Raw genomic sequence first — 26,091 nt, forward strand, 5'->3', positions numbered from 1 at the left:
CGCGCAGGCAAAGCTACAGCCTAGAAGTTTTGGCGAGGAGCTGGAGTCGCCTGGCGCGGAGAGCGCGCACGGAGCTCGCCCAGGGATTGTTTGGCAAAAGGAATCTACGTGCTGTCTACGCCATTCCCCAGTGGTTTTAGCCAAGGCTGCTCTTGTAGAATTTTCTTTCAGATTTTGTACTAAAGGTGTCGTTTTTCCTTGAAACGTTCTCATTGGGGCGAGAGGGAAGTGGATAGGATGAGGTGGTCCTTTTTTTCGCGTATTTAGCTTTATTTACAGTTTGTTTTCATCTTCCTGGGTCTTGTAGAGTCTTTTAGCCTCTCGAGTCCTTAAAATTCCTGTGTAAATGTCACTTCTGAAGCCTCATTCTGAGCCCCTCATCTCACGCTCTCGGGTCATTTGATGTGCTCCCTCTCGCCCTAGTCTGTTTTGTGTCGCTAGTCCCGGCCCCCGCGCGCGTGTGAACTACCCTTGTGGCGAATGAAGGTTTATCAAGGGAGTAACAGTTTTCGTTTTATCTTGAGGAACTGATGGGATGGAGGAGAGACATGGGCAAGCAGTGGGGGCGTATGGTATGCTAATTAGGGAAACAGCAAGTGGTCCATTTTGGCTTTAAGTACTGAAGAGGAACAGTCTGGAAGACTTCAGGTTGTAGTTTTAAGTATCGAGGGATAGGCTTGGACTTTATATTGCCGGGTTTGGAGGAGCCTCTGAAGATATGGAAGGGGCAAGTGACAGGGTCAAAACTCTTCTGTAGAGAGTTATCTACTAGGATTGGTATGAAAGATTGGAGTGGGGAAAAGAATGGGAAACCAGTTAAGTAGGCTACCGTATTGGTGCAAGGAGTACGAGAAGTGAGGGAACGCAGGACTGATGACAGCATTAGAGCAGGCGTCTGCAAGCTTTTCTTCAAAGGGCCAAACATTAATATTTTAAGTGTTCTCTGTCATAATTACTCAACTCTGTCTTGTAGTGAGAAAGCAGCCATAGACAATACTTGAAGGAATGAGCTTGGCTGTGTACCAATAAAACTTTATTTTTGGACACTGAACTTTTAATTTGATATAATTTTAGATATCATGAAATATTCTTTTAACTTTTTTTTTTTTTTTTTTTAAATTTTGGCTGTGCTGCCCAGCATGCAGGACCTTAGTTCCCCAACCAGGGATCGAACTCACGCTCCCTGCATTGGTAGCGCGGAGTCTTAACCACCGGACCGCCAGGGGAGTCCCCTTAACATTTTTTCAATCATTTAAACATGTAAAAAACTTTTTTTTTTTTTTTTTTTTTTTTGTACTTTCCAGAGGTAAAAAAACAGCCTACAGGCCATAGTTTGCTGACCCCTGCTTTAGAGGTATTTTCTTGAGGCAGAGTGAACAAGATTTAATTGGGGGTAATGACCATGTATAGTCTGTACTCCTCCAATCTAGAATACTTTCCGAAGTTAAAGGGGGCACTGTTAATTACACTGGGAGAAGAGGAGTAAAATTAGACTGTCCTAAGCCAACCTCGAGTGGTCATCCTAAGGTTAATGGTTAAGAGAAGTCAAAACTGCTTTAGGACCTGGTAAAAGGAAATGGAAGTGGCAATGATGGAAACAGGGAGCTTGGGAAGACACTGGTTTTAGAGAGAAGATGGCTGTAGCAGTCCCAGGTGTCATATGGTTGGGACAACATCGACAGGCAGGAACAAACCACCCCAGAGGCTTCATAGCAGGCCACTCCTTGTATCTTATTTACCAGAATTGGGTTGCTAGCTAGTCCCTGAAACAGTGACTGACAAGGAGCATGGGATTACCATGATTGGTTAGTGTTTATCTGGCTTTTGACAGTTCTTATACAGGACTGTGGCATGCGTTGCTGGACATTTAGCATCTCTGGTGCCTTCCTACTAAATGTTAGTAGCAACCCCAGGCATTGTGACACCAAAAAAAAACAAACAAACAAACCCTCTTCCCCTCCATCCCACACACACTCCCTAGAGAAATGATACTGGTTAAGAACCACTGGCTTAGACCAGTTGGGATTTACCTTGGAACTGAATTATGTGTGTATAGTTTTCTTTTTCCTAATTGGTTTGGAGGGAAGAGAGGAACTAAGCAGTATTGAAGTTCTGTTGTCAAGGAAGTAGGGTGGGGAATGGTGGGTAGGTAATTAACATTCTGCCCTGAGAATTAAACATTTTCTTGTATATCCCTGATAAAATATCTCAAACTCACACTTGAAGCTCTTCTTTTTTTTTTTTTTTGAGTTCCCCCCCACCCCCCACGGGAAAAATCTCTCCCAGTAGGATACTCTTTTTTTGAATACTGCAGTAACTTTCAGACTGGTGGCCTGCTCTGTCTTTCCCTCCTTCATTACTACATGAAGGGACTAGTCCTGTGTACTGATTTCCTTTACTCAGATACCTATCTCCAGTGGTGCTCAGCTATCTCAGGAACTCAGTTGGCACTCAGAGGCCTCCATAAATCCACAGACAGCTTCCCTGCCTTTCCCTTACAAGTGTAATCCACTGCTTACTGATTGACTTGTCATCTCCATGGAAGATGTACCTCTCTAGGCCTGACCCTTCTCTGGAGGTATTAGTACTAACCAACAAATTTTTCCATTTCTTTTTTTTTTTAATAAATTTATTTATTTTATTTATTTATTTTTGGCTGCGTCGGGTCTTCGTTGCTGCATGCGGGCTTTCTCTAGTTTCAGCGAGCAGGGGCTGCTCTTCATCGCGGTGCACGGACTTCTCATTACGGTGGCTTCTCGTTGCGGAGCACGGGCTCTAGAGCGCAGGCTCAGGAGTTGTGGTGTGTGGGCTTAGTTGCTCTGTGGCATGTGGAATCTTCCCGGACCAGGGCTCGAACCCGTGTCCCCTGCCTTGGCAGGCGGATTCCTAACCACTGCGCCACCAGGGAAGTCCCTACGGTGGCTTCTTTTGTTGCGGAGCACGGGCTCTAGGCATGCAGGCTTCAGCACTTGTGGCTCGCAGGCTCTAGAGCCCAGGCTCAGTAGTTGTGGTGCATGGTCTTAGTTGCTCCGCGGCATGTGGGATCTTCCCGGACCAGGGCTCGAACCCTTGTCCCCTACGTTGGCAGGCGGATTCTTAACCACTGCACCACCAGGGAAGCCCTCTTTTCCATTTCTTTTCTCACATAGCCAACTTGCATTTCCCTCCTTTCAACTCAGCATGGCCATTGAAGTGTGATTGAAGTGATCTGTGTCACTTGCGAGCAAAAGCTTTAAGAACCCGTGCACAATTTCTCATGCTCTTTCCTTCTGGCACAGTGACGGAATGTTTTAGTTATCTATTGCTGCATAACAAACCATCCCAAATCTTAGTGACTTAAAACCGTAACCATTTTATTACTGTCAATGGTTTTGTGGGTTGAATGGGCTCACGGGCGGTTGTCTAATCTTGCTCAGTGTCTCTCACGTGGTTCCAGCCAGGTATTGTTGGACTGGAGTAATCTGGAGGCTCCATGGGGATGCTGGAATGGCTGAGCCTTTCTTTTTCCAGTGTTATTCCAGGGCCTCAGTTTAAATGGCTTCTCCTGCAGAGTAGCCTGACTTCTTCCATGGTGGCTCAGGACTCTTCAAACCGCAAAAGCAAAAGCTTCCAGGTGTTTGTAAGACTCAGCCTTGGAAATAACACATACTATTGGTTAAAGCAGTCACATGGCCAACTCAGTTTCAAGGGGAGGGTAAATAAACTCCACCTCTTGATGGGGATTGGGGAGAAGAGTGATAAAGAATTTGTGGCCTTATTTAATCTACCACCCCGACAATGTTCCACCTGGTGGCTGCTTCTATCAGCCAGGGTCCTAGGGTCAGGACAAAGTGGAGAAGAGTCCTTAGCTAATACACATGGTTGTATGAGTGAGAAATACATTTCTGCTGTTCTGAGTCACTGAGATATTTGTGGTTGTTTGGTAGCACATAAAGCCTGATGTATACTAATACAAAAATTGGTACTGGAAGTAGGGCACTGCTGTAACAGAAACCTAGAATATATGGCGTTGACGTATATGACTCTGTTACAAACGTTAGTGGTTGGTTGTTAGGCAGCATCCAGCTCTGGTTCACTTAGGAATCTCTCAGCAAACATAGCTTAGAAATTTGAGCTCAATAAATGTTTCTTAAATAGGATACACTGTTTTTTGTAATTCTGTTCTATTTCTCTATTTTAGAGGAAAACACTTCTTTCCCGCATCATATGTTTCTTAAAGTATGGAGGGGGTGCCACTAACATAACACTCGATACCTCATTCCAGCGCTTCTAACAAGTTTCCTGATGTGTAAGTTTGGCGTGTGCAGCCCACCTTCTTCCTCTCTCCTTTCTCATGGGAGCCAGGCCGCCCACAGAAAGTATGCTTTCTGCTCTGCTGCTTCATACCATAAGTTTCACAGGGGTCTGCCCATGCCGGCGGGGGGGCCTGCCCAGGACAAGGGAGGCTTGGGGTAAGCTTAAGAGGATAGGCGCTCTGGGGGAAGGGGAGCTTCAGGCTTGGGAGCTAAGCTCACTGCCAAGGAGTGAAAAAACCTGTTGTTTGAACTTTAATTCACAAGCGCAAGAGTGTTAACAAGTTGGAAGTTAATAATTTTGGACTTTAACATGAAGTCGGTACTGATTACTTTGGGCTATAATTCAGAAGAACAAGATAATGTAATGTCTGAACTTTTCATTTCTTGCTGGAAAATTCATACTGGAAAGGTCATAATCAGATTGAGGATGTCTTTTTGGCTCTTAATGTTTAGAGTATTTTTATGTTATCATTTGATCTTCTTTTAGAACTTCTGATAATGTTGAACAAGGTAGTGGGACATAATTTGAGGTGGCAATAGAACAGGTTGTGAATTATAGCCTTGCGTACAGAATAGCATGGGAGCTGATTTAATTGATGTATTGTTCTGACCCATTCAGGGCATTCTGGGAACAAAACCTACCCTTTACCAGTGGCCCCACGAGATTCCACAAAGGAGGTGAAATCAGTATTGAAGTGGCCTTATGAAGATGGGAGCAGGACTACCCTAACTGACTGCTGACTTCTTACCCAAGGGGGATAACCATGTCCGAAGGTGATCTCAGCGGGTAAGCTGAAAGGGTTAAAGCAATGGTCTTAATACATTTTTACTGACATACCACCCAAAATAATTTTTAGGTTCACATGTAAAATTTTTTTGTCCTTAGTTGCAAAAGATGTAATTTCTGGTATAATCTAAATATGAATATTTTAAAGTATAAAGGGTTATATCACTTAAAAATGCATTTAGTGAAATTAAATCCCATAGAAATTGAATACTCACCATCATCCATATTTACAGAAATTTTACGTTACTCTTTATTTCTCTTTGAATTTGTGTTTTTATTCTACTTCCCCACAGAAGTCTTAAAAATATATTTTATGCTCAAATGTATTTTATTGCTTACCCTATCATTCTTTTCGGCAGTCAAAAAATTGTTTATAATTTAAAAAAATTTCTACCACCAAAAGGTTCTAAATGCCCAAAATTTCTTTTGGATTGAGTTATTATTACAATTATTAGTAGTAATACATAATTAATCTTAAGTACATTACAAATTTTTCCAAATAATTACTAAAGAGAACTAAAATTTTAACTGGAAATATGTCTCTTAATGAAATGGATGAAGCTCCTCCTCTCCAGTTAGTTCATGAATGTAATTTTCTGCTAGGACACAATAAGAAAACATGTTGGGGGACTATCAGGTGCAGGGCTTACAAAAGATGAATAAATGATGTTCATTGCATTATTTACAATAGAAAATTATATATCTAAATCTAAGTTTATTACATAAAAGATAGGAATGAATAATGAGGTGAGAAATGGTTAACAAATAATAATAAGCAGAAGTGTTTGGGTAAGAAAACGAGTATAGACTTACTATATTCAATAATCTTCAGGTAAAAAGTAGTGAAAATATTTTCTCCCATGAGTCTGAATAATTGTTCAAAAAGCACTACAAAACATTAACGTATCTCTGGTATATGTTCCTTTTACATGTAACATTGATCTGTTGGAAGGAAATTTGGAATTTTTTTAACATCCTTTTCCTTGAAATCATCTGAAATATGCAGTTGAGACACAGGAGGATGGCACCAAGTTCTCTCTCATTACTGAGCAGATGTGCCTTGTAACTGGTATTTCCCAGAATGTTTTCTACATATCTTCCATTTTTGAATTCTGAGAGAGATATCTGGAGCATGAAACTTTGCTGTGGGTTTGTTACCCACATGAAATAGGGCTCAACCTCCTTCAGTATTTCTTTTTGCTATCTCAACAGTATTGTTTGACACCATCAGGAAATGGAAGAGGAAATGGCGTTAGACAAAAATGATCATAACTCTTGCCACTTTGCCCTACAATTATCTGAACTCAGAACACCCCCACACAGACCAAAATACCCAATTTCTAGCACCACGCTTTTCTCTTAATAGAAATATATTTAAGATAAGGAAAGCCAGGAAATCCTCCTGCTACTTATAATACATTGATTAAATTAAATATTGCCATCAATATTTAGAATTGTTCCTTTGTATGGTGCCTTAGAGGCTTTTTGCAAATGGGAGCAAATTGTCATAGTAATATCTGGGATGGGTGAGAGGATGCCTGTCTCAGAAAAGACTGATTTTAAAATAGAATTGGAAAAATTGAATTGTTGTGAAATCTCAACCTCAGTCATATTTTAGACAGCTCAATTTTAGGAAAGAGCAGGTGAAAGTTGAATAAATGGAATTGATTTCCTTAAAATTATCTGTGCTTGTATTCCTCTTGGAAAGTAGAATCCCAGGGTACGTTTATTCCAGTTTGGAGATTACTAGGTTAAGAGAATAAAATTATGTGGGGAATGTGGTGTAAGTTGCAGGGGGTTTTATTAACATTCCTGGTGTCTTGGGCCAGCCTTTCCTCTTCCCCATTGAGTAAGATACTACATAGTGAGAAGCTGCGTGAGAAAGCTCAGCCCTTTGGCCAGTCTTGGGGCCCTTGGGGCCAGGCTGCCATCTGGAATCATGACTTCTAGTCTGTTCCTTTATGCTGCAAAATTTACAGGGACAAGTCTTTGGAGTAGGTGGAGGGGAGAGTTTCTATCATCCCATTCTGCCAGTCAGCAACCCAGTGGTAAGTCTGCCTTGTCCTAGGGTTCAGTGTTGGGAGGCCCACTGGCGCCATCTCGCCTCCAGCGTCAGCTTTATCAGGAAAAGCGACAGTTCTCAGCTGTCTACTTTTTTTTCCTGTTTTTCAGTTGGCTCACAACTTGGTAGGAAGAGGGATGTGGTTTACTGAGTCCCCTAAACGTTCTCAGTCCTTAACAGTGCTATGCATATTAACACAACAAATACTACTGTGAATTTTCCTATGTTTTTTTAGCCATGAAATTACATTCAATCCTACCTGGTTTTTTTCTAATAATATTTTGTGTATATTTCATAGATTTGTACATAGTAATGAGTGTAATTTGTTTTCAAAATGTTATTTTCTAAAGGACTGTTACTGGGCAATATATGAAACATCAGAAGAGTTAAGTTCAGGAGAAAGAGAATTGCTCTATAGCCTTAAACAGCTAGTTCTTCAAGACACATTGTTGCCAGAGTTTCATAGAAGGTGAATGAATACATTAAGGGGTTGATTCTAAGGAGATCAGGCTTGCCATTCTGTTTCTTCCTGTGCTGTAAGTTACTTGGCCTGCTAAGCCTTTTAACATTCATAAAACAATGATATAAAATATGGCCCTTATATGAGACAATAAGATTATAAAGCAAAATAAAGATATGATAACTGTGATAGAAGCTCTGAGCTTATAGATCTCTAATATTTCAAGGAAATGGCACTTTTTAAAGGGACACAAATCTTTGTTTTGTAAGCAACTTTGGTCTTTAGAAAATGAGCTGCTTTTTAGATTGCAAAACAAAAAAAATCAGGAGCTTAAAGCTTCAGTTTAATGAAGAATAAACTGTTCTTGAATCCTCTGTCATAAATTGGCATGCATAATTCAAATATTGTCATACACTAGCAGAAATTTTGACTGGCTTTGACTTTGTTATGGTTACTGAAAGGAGGTTCTCCAGCAGAACACAGATTTTTATTGGCAAGCAGGTGCAGGAATTTCTGATGAGAAGAACCAAAAGATCACAACTTTGATTCTTTTTTCTCTTGCCTGCAACATCCAATCAAAGATCAAGTCCTGTTGATCCTACCTCCAAAATATTATCCCAAATTTGACGGACCACTTCTCACTATGTCTACTGCTACCATCCTGGTACAAGCCATCAGCAGCTCTCATTTAGACCATGACAATAGCTTCTTGTCTGTCTCCTGGGTTTCCACTCTTGCCTTCCTAGAATTCATTCTCAATCATTAGCCATTTAACAATATAAATCAGACTATCACTTCCCTACCTATACTTCCCTAATGTCTTTCCCTTGCAATTAGAATAAAATCCAAGCTCCTCATCATGGCCTTTATGATCTGTTGTACGTCTGCCCTCTGATTGCTCTTAACTCAAATTCCTTGTTCATTATGCTTTAGCCAAATTGGTTTTCTATCTTTCTTTGAATGCACCAAGCTCATTCCTACCTTTGAGATTTTGCATTTGCTCTTTTTCCAGCCTGGAATTCTCTGCTCCCAGATTTTCTCATGGCTGATTCATTCTCATTACTTAAGTCGCAGCTCAAATGTCCATCCCTCAGAGAAGCCTTTTATCCTGACCACACATCTAAAGAGCTGTCACCCCTTCTCCCCAACTTTAATCATTTCCTATCCTGATTAATTGTTTTCACAGTATTTAGTACTGCCTGAAACTCTCTTATTTTTCACATGTTTATTATTTGTGCCTCTGCTAACCCCCACTAGAATGTGACTCCATGGTGGGTAGGGCTCATCTGTCTTGTTCCCTGCTATATCCTCAGTGCTTGGAATGAAGGTTGCCATTTAATGGGGGTTTATTACATATTTGCTGAATGAGTGAATGACTCAAGGTCCAGATGTAGCCAGAGAAGGCCTCCCAAGAGGCCTTTACCTTAGTAATTTACCATAGTTCAGAGTTGTGGCCCTTTTGTTTTAAATGCTCAGATGTCAGCTTTTGCCAGCACGTGGAGGTTTTTTCCTCCAGGGCAGGACTTATGTTAACGAAAGTATAAGATTGTAAAATCCCTATACCAATTTATTAGTTTTCAGTGAGCAATAGAACTGTCACGTGGACCCAGACTCGTAGTAATGTGATCTGCTGTGGATTTTCTGCCTATGGGCTAGCACACATAGGATAGGGCATTAAGTGAGAAACTTTTTGGGAAAACATGGAATACAAAAAAGGAGAAAGAGTTAGATGGCTTGTATATTTCAAGACATTTGTTTATTTAACAAATATTTATAGATTTCTGACTTTGTTCTGTGTTCTGTGCCAGGTACTGAACAATCAACAAGGAATACTATTAAGCACCAGCAGTTTAGTTGGAGAGGCAGACAATAAACTGACAATTACAGATCAATGTCAAAAGTTCTCTTTTTAGGTTCATGCCAGGGTGATGTAGGAGGACCTAGAAGGGAAACTGAGCCTTGGGGGATCAAGGTGAGCTTCCCAGGAGGTAGGATTATTTGAGCTGAACTCTGAAGAGTTAGCCAGGCAGAGCAAGGAAAGGTGTGGGGGGTACTGCTGGTAGAAGCTGCAGCCTGAGCAAAGGTCTGGAAGCTGGCGAGAGCAGAACCTTCTAAGAACTGCAAGTAGTTCAGTAAGGTTGGGGCAAGGTGGAATGAGAAGCCTGGCTATCAGACTCACAGACCTAAGTAGGTCTGGACTTTATCCCTATAAAAGGGAGCTACTGAAAGTTTTTGTTTTGGTGAAGGGGCAGAGTACATCTTTCAGACTGCCCTAGTACAGCCAATACTTTGTATTCCTTTCTTCCAAAGAACTGGAATATCTGGAGAAAGTCCACGCTCCTCCTCCGAGAACACGCAGTCCTTCCTTTACCACCCCCAGCCTTATACCTGCTGCCTCCACAGCGCACTCTGTGCTGCAGACCCACCAAACTTCCCAGCTTCCAGACTCACTTCCCGATCTTTAATTATGCTTTCGTAGTCCCCACTCCTGCTAGCACTCTCACCAGGCCACTTTCAAAAAGTGTTACTGGATTAGTCTTCCAACCTATAAAGGCAATACATGTTCCTTGCAACACAGAGACATGCAAAGGAAGAGTTAAAACCTTCTCCTTTCCTCTCACCACCACACACACATACATAGTATGCTTTAAAACATATATACACTTTTAACTAAAATATATCTATGCTATACAGTTTGTACAGTTCTTCCCCACTCCCCCAACAGAATATCCAGTATTTGCTGGATGCCAGGCCCTATGCTTTATCTCATTTACCCCGCAACTACCATACAAGGTAGGTACTGTGGTCCCCAGTGGATAGACAGGCAACTGAGATGTGACTAATTTGCCCAAGGTTGCACAGTTAATGGGAGCAGCAATTTGAACTTGGGCAATGTGGCTCTCAAGTCCACTGCCTTTTGCTATCTTCCAAATAATGCTATTTTTGTTCTTTTCAATAACTACAATATTTATATGGAGGTCCAGAATTTATTCAATTATTCCTCTGTTGATGCATGTTGAGGTTGTTTTTTGCCACTTAAAATGCCTCAATATGTGATTCTCCAAAGCAGGATTTGAGGTCAGAGGTCATACTTATTTTTAAATCAGTACGTGGCCAAATAATGTTCCAAGGATTGTGTAGCATTTTCATATCCTCAAGAATCATGGGACAGTATCTGTTTCCCTATACCCTCACTAGTTCTAATGATACTGACATTTTTAGGTTTTGGGGGTTTTTTTGGCACTTTGGTCAGTAGAAACAGTGCACCTTTGTTTTGATTTGCATGTTTCCTGACTACAGGTGCAGTTGAGAATTTTTCTGCGTGTTTTTGAGATATTTGCATTTCCTGTTCCATGATTTGTCTATTCATTTCCTCTCCTTTTCATTTTTTCTGTTGGATTGTTTGTCCTTGATCATTTTTTGGGGGGAGGGAGCATGTTTATAGTAGTAGTAATATTAACCCTTTTTCTGACATGTGTTCAAATATTTCCTCCTCTTCCGTGTTCATTCACCTTTTGACTTTTTAAAGGCATCCTTTAATTTAATTTGTATGTGCTCAAATCTATTGGTCTTTTCCGTCATGGCTTTTGGGCTTCTTGAAATTGACAGGTTTTGGGCATCTTTCTTTATTAAGGATTGGACCAGCCAGCCAGGACTGTCCTTGGAGGCTGCTTGATGGGCTTTGATGACTTTTCTCAGACTCTTACACCTTTGCTGCTACCTCGCAATCTCCTTCTGAGGGATCTGTTTTCTTGAGATTTGTTATTACGTTCAAGCAAAGCCTTTCTGGCCTGGGAGTCATTTGTCACTTATAAAAATGCGTTTGCATATCTTTGCTCTGATTCACTGTGTGCTCATTTTGTTTCTCTCTTCTAGTTTTAAGAAGCAATTACCATGGGGTCTTCTATTTTACGTTTTGAGTTTTGGGCCATCTTTAGCCTCTGAGTTCTTAAGCTTTTTAGAGGCAGATTAGAGGGAAGATGTGCCCTTGGTATAAGACTTATGGATGGTGAAGGTAAATTGGTAATGGGGAAGTTGTGGGCTTGAGAGTGAGTTCGATTCTGTCTTTGATTACAGCTGTATAATCCTGGGGAGGTTGTTATAAGCCTCAGGGCCCTTTTTCATAAAATGGAAGTGATAATAATACTGCTTTGAGGCCACTTTTTGACATAGGATAGGCCTCCAACAGTTTATTTAGATGTTTCTTCCTTTTTGGTCACATTTCAAGAATATTTTAATGAGGTCAGGTCTTCACAAATTACCTTGGTATCCCTTTTGGCGAAACAAACTCTTTTCATTTGCTGTCAGCTTGTAAAAGAAGGATAAAATTTCTTGGCCTTAAAGACGGGCACTCTTTACAGCTCTCTGGAATGAACTGCCCATATTTCATTATTGAAGAGAGAAACATTTAAACTCTTAGTGAAAATTAAATTTGAGGCCATTTTACACAAACCATGGCTTAGGGCCAAGGCTACAAGACAGAGCATGTGTGGGTTGGGGGTAGACACTAGGGAGGAGTCTGGCCTGCATTTTGATGGATTTCAAAATGTGTACCAGAATTTGTTCTAAGTCGTCATCAATGGGCTCATAGAAAAGAAAGTTAGAGGGAATCTAGATTTATCATCCAGGCCTCTTCCCCTGCCCTCAAGCTGATGATCATGAAACCACTTAGCGAAGGAAGTTGGTTGAATCGCTCAACTGATAGTATTCCTGAATGATAACTAATTTTAGAGGATTTGGGGCTGAGTACTGATTCTGAGAAGCTAAAAAAGGAGAGTTGGGTCTCAGGAGAACTTATGCTTCATCCTGTGTAATGATCTTTGTTCTTTGTCTCCCACCTCCACATTTGAGGCAGCATTGACCTGCTCTTTCATCAGGATCCAATAGACAAAGGGAAGGAGGCCTAAACCAGTTCCTAGCTTAAAAGTCTTGCTGTCCTTCAAGCTCAGGCCTTGAAGGATTCCGACTTTATGCAGGTACTCAAATCAACTAACACAGTTGAGCGCTATGTGTAAGACACTGTGTAGGATGGTGAGTGTGTATGTTTGAGAGAGGCAAAGAAACAGGGGTTGGAGAGGGAGAAGGAGGTGTATAAGGCAGGTTTCTTCCCCTCAAGTAGCAGAGGTTGCTAGTAACTCAAATGCTTAAGAGGTCAGGCATATTAAGTTAGTTAAGTGACTTTGCATGTGTAAGAGAAACAAGAGAGTAAGCATGATAGTTGACAACAGATACTTGTGTCACTGACCATAGGATGTGGTGTGGGCTATGTTAAGCTGGAGTGTGCATCCCTATTGAACAGGGACAGCCCGTGCAAGGATCTAGCACAGTGGTTCTCAAAGTATGGTTTCCGGACCAGCAGCATCAAAATCACCTGAAACTTGTTAGAAATGCTGTTTTTTCGGTCCTATCCCAGACCTAAGGAATCAGAAACTCTGAGGATGGGGTCTTGCAGCCTATGTTTTAATGATCTCTTCCTGTGATTCTTATGCTCCCTAAAGTTTGTGTTGCCTCGTGGGAATTTGGGCCCAGTGTTGCTAGATCTTTTGGTTTTTCAAGAGAAGCTAGAAACCTAAATTTTTTATGGGAATTTTGTGATTTTTAAATATAAAAACTAGAGCATATATCTCATTTTTGTGGGGGAGGGAGCAGATGTACCCTCTGTAGGCCAAACAGCAGGCCAAGGAAAGCACATCTTTGGGCCGGTCTCCACGCCTCCAGTTTCAACTACAGTAGAGTCGTCAAATATTTTGTTGACAATAGAGTAATTGAAAATACTGTTGGACTAGAGGAATGACTCTCAGTGTGTGTTTGTCGGGGTGGGGGTGCAGCAGGACACTGGAGTCTGGCAGGAGGAGGCTTTTAAGAGCTGCAGATTCTGATGCTTTCCCAGCCCAGGTGCTTCCCCACTTCCTATCACGGTGAAAGTCCTAACATTGTCAGCCACTGTTCCTCTTGCAAGTCCAGAGCATCCCTTGGATATGCGGCAAAGGAGGAAAGAAGCTGTGTCACAGGTCTAGAGCACCGTGGTTTATAAACTGCTTTCACATCTGTCCTTTCATCAGATCCTTGCAACCTTGTGTAATAGGTGTGATGGTTATTGTCTTTAAAGCTGCTAACCTAGGCTGAGAGAGGCCAAGTGATTTGTTGAAGGTCACGTAATTTGTAAGGGGAAAACATGAGACTAGATACCTAATCTTATAATTTCTAAACTAGAGTTTTTCTCCCATATATAGTTTTATGTGTTTATCCATACCGTCACTATTTTTTTCTTTTTTTTTTTTTTTGGCTGCACTGAGGCATGAGGGATCTTAGTTCCCTGAACAGGGATCGAACCCGTGCCCGCTGCAGTGGAAGCAGAGTCTTAACCACTGGACCACCAGGGAAGTCCCTAGCATCACTAATTCTTGAAAGGATCTGATGTGGCTCACTTCACTATGACTGGTGACTAGTTTTTTGCCATTCCCATGACCAAGCCTCAGATGGTCCCCTCCCTGGCTTGGTGTGCTGCCTGGGACCCTAGATCTTCTTCTGTGGGCTGGGAAAGTATCAGCTTTTAAAAGTCCCCTCCTGTCAGACTCTAATGCCCTGCTCTTCCCCCGACCCCTGCAGACACACACACAGTCATTCCTCTAGTCCAACAGTGCTTTCAATTACTCTGTTGTAACAAGATATTGAATTGCCCAGACCAGTCGTCCCTCTTGGGACCCTTCTCCATCACCAGCTTTCCTCCTGGGCTCTGTCTATTTGTGGGGTTCTGGGTCTCCTTGTTCTGGCCTATCTTGTCACCTACTAAGCCTCAGGGGGACACTCTGAGTCCAGAGCTGTCCCCAGTACGGGTGATACGTGACCTGGACATCAGTTGTCTGGAACTGGACTAAGCACCGGGACTCATTTTACATAGGCTGCTGAATAGCAGCCAAAGCAATGGCTTTCTGACATAGGGCAAATTTGGATGATAGACAAAGGACATTATTAGGGGAGCTAGAATTTAGGATTCTTCAAGTATTCTCCCCAGTCTAGCTTAAAATGCAACAGTCATGCATCTGGGTAGCACTACCAGAAGAATTTTAGTAGTTGGAAATTTCCGGGGTTCGTTAAATGCTACAGTTGACCCTTCAACAATGGCGGGAGGGGGCTGGTGGAATTGGGGGACCCTCCTGGTGGAATCAAAAGTCTATGTATGGCCGCCTCTCCCGCCCGCTCCTCGGCGCAGCCTCCGCGCCCCGCGCTGCGGCAGCGGCACCCAGCTCTCCCCGACCCGGACGGCGGCGCGGCGGGAAGGCCGGGCCCGGGCACCGGGCTGCGAGCCGAGGCGGCCCGGAAGCGCCCGTCAGAACACCCAGTCATGGATAAAAATGAGCGGTGCAGAAGGCCAAACTGGCCGAGCAGGCTGAGCGAGATGATGACATGGCAGCCCGCATGACGTCTGTAACTGAGCAAGGAGCTGAAGTATCCAATGAGGAGAGGAATCTTCTCTCAGTTGCTTATAAAAATGTTGTAGGAGGGCTTCCCTGGTGGCGCAGTGGTTGGGAGTCTGCCTGCCGATGCAGGGGACACGGGTTCGAGCCCTGGTCTGGGAGGATCCCACATGCCGCAGAGCAACTGGGCCCGTGAGCCACAATTGCTGAGCCTGCGCGTCTGGAGCCTGTGCTCCACAACAGGAGAGGCCGCGATGTTTAGAGGCCTGCGCACTGCGATGAAGAGTGGTCCCCACTTGCCACAACTGGAGAAAGCCCTCGCACAGAGACGAAGACCCAACACAGCCATAAATAAAATAAATAAATAAATAAATAAATAAAAATTAAAAAAAAAAAAAAAATGTTGTAGGAGCCCGAAGGTCATCTTGGAGGGTCGTCTCAAGTACTGAGAAAAAGACGAAAGGTGCTGAGAAAAAACAGCAGATGGCTGGAGAAGACAGAGAAAATTGAGACCGAGCTAAGAGGTATCTGCAATGATGTACTGTCTCTTTTGGAAAAGTTCTTGATCCCCAGTGCCTCACAAGCAGAGAGCAAAGTCTTCTATTTGAAAATGAAAGGAGACTACTACCGTTATCTGGCTGAGGTTGCTGCAGGTGATAAGAACGGGACTGTGGATCAGTCACAGCAAGCATACCAAGATGCTTTTGAAATCAGCAAAAAGGAAATGCAACCAACACATCCTATCAGACTGGGTCTGGCCCTTAACTCCTCTGTGTTCTATTATGAGATTCTGAACTCCCCTGAGAAAGCCTGCTCTCTTGCAAAGACAGCATTTGATGAAGCCATTGCTGAACTTGATACATTAAGTGAAGAGTCATACAAAGACAGCACACTAATAATGCAGTTACTGAGAGACACCTTGACATTGTGGACATCGGATACCCAAAGAGATGAAGCTGAAGCAGGAGAAGGAGAGGAAAATTAACCGGCCTTCCAACTTTTGTCTGCCTCATTCTAAAATTGACACAGTAGACCATTTGTCATCCATGCTGTCCCACAAATAGTTTTTTGTTTACGATTTATGACAGGTTTGTGTTACTTCTATTTGAATTTCTATATTTCCCATGTGGTTTTTATGTTTAACATTAGGGGAGTAGAGCCAGTTAACATTTAGGGAGTTATCTGTTTTCATCGTGAGGTGGCCAATATGGGGATGTGGATTTTTTATACAAGTTATAAATGTTTGGCATAGTACTTTTGGTACATTGTGGCTTCACAAGGGCCAGTGTTAAAACTGCTTCCATGTCTAAGCAAAGAAAACTGCCTACGTATTTGTTTGTCCTGGTGGGGAATAAAAGGGATAATTGGTTCCAGTCACAGGTGTAGCTGTGGGTACTTTAAGGTTTGGCGCACTTACAAGGCTATAGTAGAAATAGATATCCCATGGATATTACATGTTAAACCATGTGTTACCTGTGGAATACTCAGTCTCAATGTGCACACCACTGACTACAGCTACAGAAGTGTTCCTTTAGTTGTGACCCAATTTACTCTGGATAAGGGCAGAAACGGTTCACATTCCATTATTTGTAAAGTTACCTGCTGTTTGCTTTCATTATTTTTGCTACACTCATTTTATTTGTATTTAAATGTTTTAGGCAACCTAAGAACAAATGTACAACTAAAGATGCAGTAAAAATGAATTGCTTGATATTCATTACTTCATGTATATCAAGTGCAGCAGTAAAGCAAAAAACCCATGTATTTAACATTTTTTAGGTTTTTGTTTTTTTTTTGATGTTTGTTTTTTTTGATACTTGCCTAACATGCATGTGCTGTAAAAATAGTTAACAGGGAAATAACTTGAGATGATGACTAGCTTTGTTTAATGTCTTAATGAGATTTTCATGAACAATCCAAGCATAATTGTTAAGAACACGTGTATTAAGTTCATGTAAGTGGAATAAAAGTTTTATGAATGGACTTTTCAAAAAAAAAAAAAAGAAAAAGTCTATGTATGACTTAAAGTTGGTGCTCCCTATATGTGTCCACTTCCTCTGTATCAGCGGTTCTGGATCTGTGGTTTGAACCAACTATGGATCGTGTTATACTGCAGTATTTACTATTTTAAAAAATCCGTATATAAGTGGGCCCATGCATTTCAAACCTGTGTTGTTCAAGGGTCAACTGTACTCTGAAGAATTCTGGAATGTGCAGGATTGGGTGGACATTGTAGCTTCCTCCCTCCCTCCCTTCCTTCCTTCCTTCCTTCCTCCCACCTTCCCTCCCTCCCTTCCTCCCTCTCTCCCTCCCTCCCTCCCTCCCTTCCTCCCTTTCTTTTTGTGGCTGTCTTCGACATAATCTTTTGAAGGGGTTGTTTCCTTCATGTCTGGAAACTGGACAGGGAGGGATGGTGGGGAGAACTGGTTACTGCTGGGTATCTAGGTACTTACAGCAGGGCTCTGCATGTCAACTGTATGAAAAGCTGTTCAGTCTTCTCTTTCTTATCTTCACTCCAAACCATCACTGTGACTGACTCTGTGTGTGTTTGAGAGGGAGAGAGACAGAGACAGAGAGACACAGAGACAAATGGGGAGAGAAAGAGAGAGAGAGAGAGAAATACTTAGTGACCAAGAAAGCACTACAGTGCAGAAATGTCTTGGTACAACCCTGCTGTGAATATTTGTAGAAAGACATGGAGCATTTTGCCGGGACCTTGCTTTGCCCAGGATTGGCTTCAATTACAGTTTTTTATCGGGGGTGGCAGATCACCAGTGGGAAGGGTGTGTTTCAGCCTTATCTTGGATGCTTCCTTACTTTACTTGAATTAATTCAGAAACTAGAGAACAATTTAGTGTGTAGCTTGTACCATTTCCTTTGCACAAAATGAAAGTTTTATTTAAAGTCCTCATAATCATTTCCACTGTTTTTCAGCAGTAAGAATAATCAAGTGAGAACTGTAAACACTTTTGAGACCATTTTTACTTGACAAAACAGTTCTCCTAAGCTAGATCTTTCCCTTTCACTGTCTCTGAAACACTTAGGGGCAGGAGAATCAGACTTTTATAGGAAGACTATGAATTCTTGTGCATTGTCATATACTGCTCAAGGCTTTTTCAGTTTAATAATAAATATTTTAAAACCAGAAAGGGACTTATCGATATGCTGGTCTCCAACTTCTTCCAAAAGACATATACAGTGCAAAGTATTTCTCAGATTATATGAAAAATATAACAAGATATTTTAAATTTCCCGCAGTGACCACATAGAATGTCATTTATCTGTCTACTTCAACACAGAGGTGTTGGGTAGCAAGTGAAGGCTGAAGCTAATTTATACAGTTATGTGCCAGACCTGTTCATATATGTTTGTGTATAAATTCATACACACACACACACACACACACATATATTCACTTAATCCTTGCAATAACGTATGGGTCAGGTACTATTATCATCACTACTTTACACATGAACAAACTGAGCTACAGTGAAGTTAAGCAACTGTCCCAAGTCACACAGCTAAAAACTGATCACTTGCATCCAGGCGGTCTGTACTACGTGGAACCCCCTGACATGTTATTGCAGAGCTCAGTTGAGGATCAAGACTCCCCAGTGCTGGCACCTGTGCCAAAATTGGCCCACAGGCCAGTTCTCTTGTGGGACACGGCTGCTATCACTCAGCCATCCCCATAGGCTGCAATAGCTGACACCTACTGCGTCCTTACCACGTGCCAGCTAACGCGGGAAGTGCTTTACCTACATTGTCTCACCAGTTCTCCCAACAGCCTTATGAAGTAGGAGCAGTTTCACCTCCATTTTACGTAGGAGGAAACTGAGACCTAGAAAAGTTAAGTCACTTGTTCAAGATCAACAGCCAGTAGGGCCAAGGTTTATCATTGTGCTATCCTACTCTCCTGCTCAGGAGCTAGGCTCCTAACTTCTTTGTGTTCCTAGTGAGTCTCCACCAGCACACGTTTTCTATATGTTATGACTGTTTTGCTAGGAACTTCCTGAAATTAAGGGTTAAGAGTACTTTCAGAAAGAGAAAGCCCAGTGTAACAGGGAATGTGGAAGAGAGGAGGTGACAGGGACTCTTCCCTTCAGGGGGATGTGTGCAAGCACATTATAGTGTGTTCCTGTTGGGGAAGGGGAGCACTGACTATTAAAATGCGAGCTCTCAAAATATTCACTGTGGGCGGTAACATCTTGGCCTTCATCCTTAGTCAACAATTAGCATTTGGTTCCACTTTATTTAATATACAATGTATCCTTCTCTTTTATTCTTTCATTTGGACACTGTTGATGCCTTAAATATTACAGCTGCCTACCTCAGCTGTAAAGCTCTAGCAGAATTACTTGAAAATAGAATCAGCTCATCAACAGGCATACCTCAGAGATATTTCAGGTTCAGTTCCAGACCACCACAATAAAGTAAATATCTCAGTAAAGCTAGTTACACGAATTGTTTGCTTTTGCAGTATATATATAGAAGTTATGTTTACGCTATAGTCTATTAAGTGTGCAATAGTATTATGTCTAAAAAAACAATGTACACACCTTACTTAAAAAATACTTTACTGCTGAGACTTCCCTGGTAGCGCTGTGGTTAAGAATCCACCTGCCAAAGCAGGGGACATGGGTTCAATCCCTGGTCCGGGAAGATCCCACATGCCGCGGAGCAACTAAGCCCGTGCGCCACAACTACCGAGCCTGCGCTCTAGAGCCCATGAGCCACAACTACTGAAGCCCGTGTGCTACAACTACGGAAGCCCAAGCGTTCTAGAGCCTGCATACCGCAATTACTGAGCCCACATGCCACAACTACTGAAGCCCGTGTGCTGCAACTACTGAAGCCCGCGCACCTGGAGCCTGTGCACCGCAACGAAGAGTAGCCCCCGCTCGCTGCAACTAGAGAAAGCCTGCGCAAAGCAATGAAGACCCAATGTAGCCAAAAAAAAAAGAAAAACTTTATTGCTAAAAAATGCAAACCATCATCCGACAATGCAGGGTTGCCACAAATCTTCAGTTTGTGAAAAATGTGGTATCTGCAAAGTAGAATAAAATGAAGCACAATAAAATGAGGTATACCTGTGTATAAACTATCAATATTATATTATAAAAAAGAATAATTGTAGTAATGCCAATTATTGTAAAATGAAAGTATAAATATTAGATTTTACCTGAGAATAATAAATGTTTAATTCTGGCATCTTCCCTAGATACTTCTTAGTTCAACATCCTGTAAGCCCTTACTCTCTCTCAGCCTCCCTGGTAGGTGCTGGGGCTATAAAGATAATAAGCCATGGACCTTGTCTTCAAGGAATGTTCAGTCCCTATTGGGACACAACTGATAAAGGGTTTTGAAAACACAAAGGGCGGGATACAATTCAGAGCACAGGAGTTGGGGCAAAGATGCTGGCTCGGAAGCGTCCTGGAAGAGACAATTCTGGAGTGTCTAGTGTTCCACACTGATGGGGCAGGGTTGGTTGCTGAGCAAGTAGGCTCTGGTGTCAAGGAGATTCAAATCCTGACTCTGCCACTTAATAGCTCTGTGTCCTTGGGCCTTGATCTGGTCTCTCTAGGCCTTTGTTTCCTTAAGTGTAAGATGGGGTGACACTATCAAGTTTACAGGTGGTTATGGGAATCGGGGGATTAAGCACTTAGAATACTTACAGAGTTAGGCTTAGCACAACGTAAGCATTCAGTATATGAGAGCTGTTGGTTTATAATGTGTAACAACATGAAAGCATTCTACATCTTCAAGTTTATGGACTTAGATTCTGCTTATCTCCTCAAATATTAACCACTTATCTAGATTTTCTAGTTTCTAGAATTCTTCTACAATGCCTCCATTTCTAAAACTGCCTACCATACTAAGGCAACTCTAGGGAAATACAGCCAAGGGAGGTGATATTTGGGCTAAGGTGTTGTGACATCAGGGACAGCCTTACCCCAAGATGTCAAGAGTCTCTCATTTAAGACTTGAAGGATGTATTCTGGTCGAGGGTTTGGACAAATCTGACTGACTCTTGGGTAAGGGTAGATTCTAGAATTAAAATAGATCTTGTTCTTTTCTTTTCATTAGGTGTAAAGGTAAAACCCAATAATTATCCTCAAAGTAAGGAGAACATCAAACCTCAAACCAAAGTATAAAAAGAAATTCCTAACTGTTTCCAACTTAATTCTTTTAGTGAAAATATTAATGAGAAAAGTTGTCATCTAGGATCCCTGCCATTCCTTGGAAAATTAAGTTAAAAAAAAAAGTCATCTTGGATTTCAGTACAAATTTCAAATGTCATATTTTTAAACTTTGAGAGAGATGTGTAAGTTCAGTTTTTCCCATTGGCCTGGACTCGAGCACCTGTCTTTCTTTCACGCAGTTATATCACCATTAACAAATGCTCTGGAAGCTAAGATCCTTTGATAGTCAGCTGTGGTCATACAAGAAGATCCTCATGAGACATGCCAGACAGGATAGCATGAGCTCAGCGAGGCTGAGAACAGCCTCACTGAGAACCCTCAGGCAGCAGCATCTGTCTCTCTGTCTGCAGAGCAGCAAGGCTGCAAGTCCTCACAGTTTTCCTTTGGGGTCTATATCTTTTCCTTTCTCTGCCATTTCCTTCTCTTGGCCATGATTCTCCCCACCGACACAGGGCTGGTCTCTAGCCCCTCCCTCTGATATCAGTTGTTTCCACCCATTCTCAGCCCCCAGACTATTTTTTCAGAAGCCTGGGATCCTCTTTGTGATAATTCTCCCTGCCCCACCTTTAGTCACTCTTTCCTTCTCTCTCTATCAAAATGTGAAAGGATCATGAGGCCCAGATCAGGGCGGGGTTGGTGGGGGGCGGGGAGAGTTCCATCTGTACGTTCTGCCAGAGAGCTCTGCAGTCCTTGGGAGAAGGTGCCTAGGACTAACCACAGTGCACTTTCTGGAGGCCCAGGCCCCCCAGGCTGAGGTAGTGAAGATGGCAGCAAAGACCCTGGCCACTGGCACCAGTAAATTCCCACATAGCAGGTCCTGCCCACTCCTCTCTCTTGCATCTTCACCAGCTCAGATTTAACCTCTCCCTTCCCTCTGCCTCAGAGACTTCTGTTGCATATTTTATGTTTTTCAGAATGCCTAGTGCTATTTTAATAAACATTTAATTCTGTTTTCATACTATATTAAATACTTTGCCTGAAATTGGGATGTGACTCTCAATGCCTCATGTTATTTCTATGTCTGCAAATGAAGTTTTTGACAAAGAAATATGTTGGTAAAGTATAATATCTCCATCAATAGAAGCAGTTAATACTGACTCAATTGTCATTAAGGAATATTTAAATTTGCTTTTTGACAAAATAGTGATTTATTAATAGTGATTAGAGAACATAAATAGTAATGCATCAACAATTGTTAATTTCTTATTTATCACATCTACATTAAAATAACAATGAGGGAAATAAATATAGAAAGATTTCACTTATAATTCTCCCACTCCATATAATTACTATTTTTATCCTCTTGTGTTCTCTTCTAGGCCTAGGCCATGTGTTTGTGAAGCTGCCAAATGGGGTTCCTATTGCAGTTCTGTGGTAGAGGAATTCTTGTGAAAAACTGTGTTCCATTTAAGGGTTGTACTTCAAACTAGCTCTAGTAGTACCCACATTCTAACTTGCTGTATTAGCCAGCTGTAGTGTGTTATATAGAACTCTGGCTGCACCATTATGGTATTGAGATGTATCTTTTTTTTTTTTTTTGGTGGTGGCAGTGGAGCTATGACTTTACCACCAGTACGTGGAAGGATAGTTGCATGACACTAGGTTTTCATTGTATGTTTCATTGTATATATTGAGTTTGTGGGTATTAATAGGCCTTTACACATAAGAGTTGAATTCCCTCTTTATCTTGGATTCCTGTGTACTGTTTACATCATGAAAAGTTCTCAGCTCAAGATAGGCAGTGGATAGGGCCTAACGTAATAATCTACCTTATCCTCCAAAAGGGACAGCAGCATGTATTCCCAAGCTCAGTGGAGAAACAACTCCCTCTGGCCTCTCCCTTTTCCTAGTTTTCTTTCTGAAATTGTGGATTTCTTATCTTAGTATTTATAAAACTTCCCTAATTATAAAAATCATCTGAAGTGCTGGTGAAAAACACAATTTTCTGGATCCTTTCCAGACCTATTGAATCGGAATTCTGAGGAACTGCTTGGTTTAAACAAGCACCCTGGATAATTTTTACAACCCAGGCAGATTTGAGAAACAATAGTTTATTTGAAGCAAATTCATAGCTGCTGGCTCACACATTTGCTTAGCCTAAGTTTGAAGAGAGATGGACAGTAATTCCATCCTCAGGAGAATAGCAGCTGGGCAGGTTCTGTCCTTATTCTATTGCAAATATGGATGTGGTCATGGCTGTATGAGTTGTAGCACAGGAGGTCAGACCAATGTGGGAAGATCATCTTCCCCACCTACCGTCATCATACAGAAGACTGCCACAGCCTTCACTTTGCCTCAGTGAAGAGGGAGAAGTATATAGATGAGGTTATTTTCTCTGTGTCACTTGCAACTTCAGAATTCCATTTCTCAGTGAAATTATAGTTATGTACATGATGGGATGTGTGTACATTTAGAATTTTTACTTATGCTTTCTTCATGTGGTTATTGGGTCATTTAAAATTCAGTTCATGCACAGAAAAATTGCTCCCTCATTAAGCCCAGTGGAACTAATTTGAAAGATAAGCAGAGTTTATGCAATTCTAGGTCATTGCCCAGATCTGAAGTAGTATTCCCTGAAGTGGGCTGGTCCCAAAGTTGGGAAATATTGGGGCTTTTTGAGTTTGAACTCACTTGCTGGGTTCCTCTCCTCACCCTGGGGCATCAGGGCTCTCCTGCTGTCCTCCAGCTGCCCCTTCCTTCTATGGCTGTGCCCCATGCTCCAAAATCACCCTTCCCTCCCTTTTAAGTTCTTCTCCTGAGTCAAAATATAAAATAGAACGTGAACAATAAAGTGTAACCCAGTAACTCTCATCCTCTAGATTTGGTGATTTCAGCCAGCTGGTAGAAAGAAAGGAGTGGGTGAAATGAACACATGCCATAGTAGCAATGACTGATTGATGACTTAATGCATTAACAAACTGTCCCACATTGAGAATAAACTGGTGGTTGCCAAGGGGGAGGCACATGGGAGAGGGTTGGATTAGGAGTTTGGGATTAGCAGATACAAACTGGTATATATAGAATGGATAAACAGCAAGGTTCTGCTGTATAGCACAGGGAACTATATTCAATACCCTGTGATAAGCCATAATGGAAAAGAATATAAAAAAGAATGTATATTTATGTGAAACTGAGTCACTTTGCTGTGCAGCAGTAATTAACACAACATTGTAATTCAACTATACTTCAATAAAAAATAAATTAAAAAAAAAAACTGTCCCAAGGACATTGGCAGTCTAAGACAACGTGTGTTAAACTAAAGGAATAAGTCTCAAATACAGGCTATCAGGCAGTTTCAAAGGAGAGTGAGAGGAAATTTGGGGCAGAGGGATCTTTAAATCACACCACAAGGGCCATAGTTCACTCTGCTACTTGAGGTCAGCCGTTGTTTTTGGAAACATGGTGATATGGTGTTCAGCCAAGAAGGCCAGGGAAACATGCTTGGGTCTGGTTAAAGGGCAAGTCCAGACCTTTCTCCCCACCTTCTTGATCTCTCTCATCTCTAGCAGGGCATTGCATGGGTGCACTCTCTGCAGGGTGGGTTGTTACAGGGAGCAGATCGTTCCACAGAGCCCGGAACTATGCAAATCCACACTCAGGTCCTCACATTTTTGATATTTAAGGCTGTTGACTTGTGGACTCAATGATTGTCAGTTAGAGCCCTTTCACGTAGATAGAATCAAGAACTTTGGCACAGGCTCTTATCACTGTGTGTAAAGGTGAAAAATGGATTGGAAGAAAACGTGGTACTTTATTTTACCTCGTGTCAGTTGAAAGTTTAGTCTCCATGTCTTTCTGTGTCACTGAAATAATAAATTCAAATCCAACCAGGCAGGCTTTTTTTCTTCTCTAAAGGATTCTGCATTAGGAAATGAAAACATTTGACAGAGTAAATGCAGTGTGAATAATAGAGTAAGCACATTGTATCCCCCTCCCCTAAGCCTAGATACAAAGCTCATTCATCAGGCTGTGTGTTGCAGCATTTTATGCTATCCTTGGGTCCTTAGGTATCATGACTGCTTGGTGATTTTCAGTGATGGGGCAGACCTACAGAGACAAGACTGGATGTGGCTCTATTGAGTTTCATTTTTCACCCCACCCTCACCCATTTAATGCTTTTCATATTAAATAAAAATCTGAAATGTCGATAACAACACTTTGATGGGCCTGGTTTCCATCTACAAGGTGTACTGAATGATACTGAAGAAATTTTTTGGCTCAAGACCAATGATTAAATATTCCAAGAGACCTATTTCCCTGAGTGCCTTTGTATTTAATGTAGTGTTTTGAGTGACTTTGAGTTACAATAAGTGTTTCAATTACTTATTCTTCAACTGCATTGAAAGAAGCAAGCGTAGATATTTTATTATGAAAGAGTGAAGAGTTTATCAGTAATAAGTGACAATTCCTGGGTGCCAGGCTCTGTTCTAAGGGTTTTATGTGTATCGTGTTATTCTCACAACAACCTCATGAATGGTTGCCATTTTTGCCGCTCTTTTTGGGTGGGGAAACTGAAGCACAGGGATTTTGGATGACTTCAACAAGGTCTACCCTGGCTAGTGGTGCTGCTGGGCTGTGGACCTGGCAGCACGAGTCCATAGTCTTCATGCTTAGCCAGAGAGTCATATTGCCTCTGCAGCAACAGCAATGAAAAAACCTAGAAGGACACACTGAAACCTGGCAGGACAAGTCCCCTCTTTGATTATGAGAAAAGGGCCATGCTTCTGTTTATGTTGATAATGTATTCATGTGTTAATGTACTTGAAACTTGTAGAGTTAAAATTGTCAGAGTCCTAAGTCAGATTATTAATTTCCATGAGTTTGTTGCAACTTTAAAAATTGTCAATTAGACTCTTAAAGCTGGTA

At 41.8% G+C, this 26,091-nt stretch overlaps 1 pseudogene across 1 annotated transcript; it reads left to right on the forward strand.

The window, feature by feature from the left end:
• Positions 1–5,076: 5,076 nt before the first annotated feature.
• Positions 5,077–16,725, forward strand: LOC309627648 (14-3-3 protein zeta/delta-like; annotated as a pseudogene). The gene is made up of 2 exons: positions 5,077–15,126; positions 15,432–16,725. The product of its transcript is annotated as a 14-3-3 protein zeta/delta-like (transcript).
• Positions 16,726–26,091: the final 9,366 nt, after the last annotated feature.

Source organism: Balaenoptera borealis (genome assembly GCF_965194805.1).
Source record: "Balaenoptera borealis genome assembly, chromosome: 4".
In the NCBI taxonomy this organism is placed as follows: domain Eukaryota; kingdom Metazoa; phylum Chordata; class Mammalia; order Artiodactyla; family Balaenopteridae; genus Balaenoptera; species Balaenoptera borealis.